This window comes from Opisthocomus hoazin, chromosome 8, assembly GCF_030867145.1.
Source record: "Opisthocomus hoazin isolate bOpiHoa1 chromosome 8, bOpiHoa1.hap1, whole genome shotgun sequence".
Classification (NCBI taxonomy): Eukaryota; Metazoa; Chordata; class Aves; order Opisthocomiformes; family Opisthocomidae; genus Opisthocomus; species Opisthocomus hoazin.
The window spans coordinates 44,719,675-44,723,742 of record NC_134421.1 but is presented as its reverse complement, the minus strand read 5'-3'; the positions used below and the strand labels follow the sequence as shown (position 1 = coordinate 44,723,742).

The 4,068-nt window shown below is 36.0% G+C and overlaps 1 protein-coding gene across 5 annotated transcripts in view; it reads right to left on the bottom strand.

Moving 5' to 3' along the window:
• Window positions 1-2,595: 2,595 nt before the first annotated feature.
• Window positions 2,596-4,068, bottom strand: part of FOXP2 (forkhead box P2) — a 442,003-nt gene continuing 440,530 nt past the window's right edge. For all 5 annotated transcript variants that reach the window (XM_075429479.1, XM_075429480.1, XM_075429477.1 and 2 more), the window contains one exon: window positions 2,596-4,068. This exon is cut by the window's right edge and continues 2,539 nt beyond it. The gene's annotated coding sequence lies outside the window, so the exon portion shown is untranslated.

Genomic DNA, 4,068 nt, shown 5'->3' with positions numbered 1-4,068 from the left:
AAAGTTCACTTCGATATACTAGTTTATTTGGTTACATACTACAAGGTTGTCTGCCTTCAGGGGTCTTTAAAAATCTCACCTGAATTAAGAATATTCCCTGAAATTATTTAGAGTCACACTGTGCTTTTAATCTGCAGGAGTTGTTTCCACAGATTTTACTGGTGTTTCAGGCGTAGGGTGTTAAATTGGACTGTAACAATAAATGCATTCCTTATTATTACTGCTTGACTACCCAATGGACGAAAATTCTAATTATAATTCTTAAAAGTTTCGACTAAAGATTTCTTTTTAGGCTAGCAGCCCTCCCTCCCCCCCACTTCCCCGCCCAATATTAATTTCTTGCTCATTTGTTTTCCTTTATGATTTTTTACTTCTGATTCAGTCTTCAATTGCTTCAAGTAGGAATGGTAAAACTTGCAATACAGTATTTTAATTTCTAGCAATATTAGTCAGATTGCCTGCCTGGTTATTTGCTGGCCCAGCCTTTACACTGCTTAGAAGAAGAAACAGTGGAAAGGTTTTCAGCTACATCCCACTGACATATACAGCCCTTTCTATAACCAGAGTCCATCAATTTTTCTTGGTTTATTTTCTTCAATTTCAGTGGATGAGTTTTAGTTTCTCACGATTCTCAGAGATTTAACACTGACACATTAATCATTGTGTATTCCATCACTTCTCAGATATGCAACTACAGTTAAAATGTATGTTTTAAGAAATATGTTGTAAATTACTTTTGACAGTCTGCTAGGGAACACCTAGATAACATTTCTCATACGCATACTTGTGTAGAGACCAAATAACTGAAACAGCTTGACATTCATCTAAGCTCCAATATTCTTGTTATTTATGCATACTTAATTATAATTAAAAATGAAAGTTTGAAAGAGGGTAGCTGTTGATTTTAGGATCTTTTTCTTTAATTGCAAAAGGATTTAGGAGCTCACAAGTTCCCTAAGTGTCGTTCATACTTTTAATGGGGCCTGTGACCAATTTTCCATTGATTCCCCTTTAGTTTTCAGCCCCACAAACATTTTATTTCTGAAATAAGTCTCAGGCCCAGGCTCTGCTGTCCAGTGTGCCACTAAGGAAAGCCCAGAATGCAGTAAAAATACTGTTTTTCCAGAAGAATATGAGCCAAAGAACTGTCACAGAGAAATGTACTCCCCTACAGTGAGAGAAAACCTGTAGCAGCTTTTTCCTCATGACTGTATTGACAGGGCTGCAGATGCAGCTGAAGATTGACAGGGTTTGAGCAACAGGTCGGTAACGCCGAATCCTCTGTCTGCACAGTGCACAGCGACTCTCACCAGGCTGTTCAAACACAGTTGGACTGGTCGAAGTTCTCACTTCCTTCCCATGTGCTTGCTAGTGGTTGTTGGCAGATGCAGGTTTCTAACAGAATATTTGGTCTCTTAAATATACATAATACATGCTTTTTTTTAAAAAAAAAAGCCAAAAGAAAAGAAAGAACAACCAAACAAAAAGGTGTATTTTAACGGCATGAATGCACCTACTACTGGATACATCCATTATGATCAAAAATCTTCTACATGCTTAGAGATGGCTTCCATTTGCTCTAGTACCAGCATCATTTAGGTTCTTAATAAATAAGCATCATAGTTAGGATATGTAATTTTTCTGCTCTGTAGAAGTACTGAAAGAAAACACATTCTAGCATAGATACAACTGCTATAATTGCATTGAGCTGTATATATTGTATATTTTGAGGTTTTTCTAAATTATTAAGGGGAAAGTTACATGGAAAGTATGTTTCTACAAGTATTTCTTGTAAGTCAGTATACAAGTGCTGTTCTGAGAACTTAGGTAAGAGATATTAAAACATTCTGAGAACCTGATCTAGTGAAAGATGTCCCTGTGCACAGCAGGGGGATTGAACTAGATGATCGTTAAAGGTCCCTTCCACCCCAAACCATTCTTTGATTCTATGATTTACTACTAAGCTCTTCAGACAGAAATACTTTAAGACCTGATTCTAACGTTATTCATGATATTGAAAGAACTCCACCACCACCTCTTCTATGAAATTTAAAAAAAGTCTTCTTTAGACCAGCCAGAGGCACGAGGCAGAAGGCTATTATGTGCTGCTCGACTGCGGCACCCAGCATTTGGAACAAGTCAATGGGTAGTGGACACCCATACAAGTGGATACGTCCAGAATTTTTGAGTGGGTGGGTCACAAACAGCGGATTAATTACATTTCCAGCTATTGCCTTCCAAATCCAATAATCAAAAAAACCCCAATATAAAAACCAGAAAAAGCCTTATGAGGAATTAATTTTCTTAAGAATGAAGTTTTCCATTAAATCACTATCAAAAGGGAGATTAGCAAATTCTCTTCACATGCAAAAAAACCCACTAAGGCAGGGTATGGCTGCATGAAGGGTTAATGTGTTTAACAACGTGCTGTATCTTGCAAAAAAACACACATGATGAAATGTGTTGCTGCCATTGATGATTTGGTTTTTCACTTTTATTTTGGATAAAACTAGGTATGCTTCATGTATCCCAAGCCCTACATAAGCGAGCTACAGCAAGCTACAGAAATACTTCTATTAACTGAGCTCTTTAAGGTGGAAGAAAGTTCTTCCCAGAAAGAATAAAACCCTGTGGGTTATAAATGGATCAAAAAGAATTATATTTTTTATTTATACTCCAGAAACGTAAGCAAGCGAATGAAATGGTTTCATATACATTTTTACATCCATCAGCAGTGAAAACACTGTTCATACATCAATTCTATAGTAAAATGTACATCCTTTGTTGCTAAATATGCCAAGTTTAATGGACAAAACCCTTCCATATTGATTTGAACTCTTGAAATAACAAGGGTAAAACGGGCTACTGGTTAATAGCTTTAGAGCCGTAATAAAGCTACACGTCCAGAATGCACATTGAAATTAGAGTGTGCAGGCAAAATAATAATAATAATTAAAAAACCCCAAAATGCGAATGCCCATTTTGAGGAATTTTGTAAATCAGACTATGGGCTACCCAGGACATCTGAGTCCAGGCTGGTTTATACTTAAGTGCAGTTCAGTAGCTCCAATCCTCGCTGACTGTGCTTGGATTCCCTAACCACAAAGAAATGCATCCTTATGAAGTCAATCAGCTGTAGACACAGAATGCCGATGACAGTTCCCCCATATCTGCTTTATCTAAAGAAAACCCAGTTAGTGGTAATTCTGCCAAATACTTGTAACATTCACATGAAACTTTAATTGATTTTCAAACAGTGCAACTGTGCCATGAATTCAACCACACAGAATATAAGCCTTAAGCCCACTAGGTTTAAGCAATTGTGACTTTGTAGACTAAAACTATGTAAAATAAAATCTGATAACTCCCTGGTGTTAGAGGTAGACAGTTTTCTTTCAAATCCTAGGTTTGGTCCTTTATTTTATTCAGCAGTGAAAGCCATGAATACAGAACGAATAACAGCTGTTACAATTCTCAACCATGACTTCTAACGTCAGAGAATTCAAGGTATGAACAGGGTACACAGTAATGAAAAGTATCAAAAATTAGTTTACCTCAAAAAAGATAAATAAAACAGATATATCCCACCAATACATAAACAGATGTTTGTGCTACAGGTAAAATTTGCTGTATACAAAAGATCATAATCCCCGTCCTCAGCTTATGATAGAAGCAAGAATACATGAGCCATTTAAATTGTCAGACATTATGCTTTATAAGGTATGCACAGAAGTTCAAGCAATAAATACATACATTAGTTCAAAGTCTTACAATAGCTACGCAAAGCAGATGCAGAAAAGCAGATTTGCTATTACTAGCAAGCAATGATATAAGAGTAAAAATTCATGAAATGCATTAAAGCAACATTTTTCTTAGAAAAAGTCTGGTCATTTATGGGTCCACCAACATTTTTACATAATATGCACAATTATCAAAATACAGACCAAGCATCTCAGAAAACTCCAAAAAACCTAAAATCTATTTTCAAAGCAATTGCAGTTTTGGAGGTTTTTCTGGTATAATGTGCAAGCAGCTATTTTTTTTTTAAATTGTATTTATATAAAACCC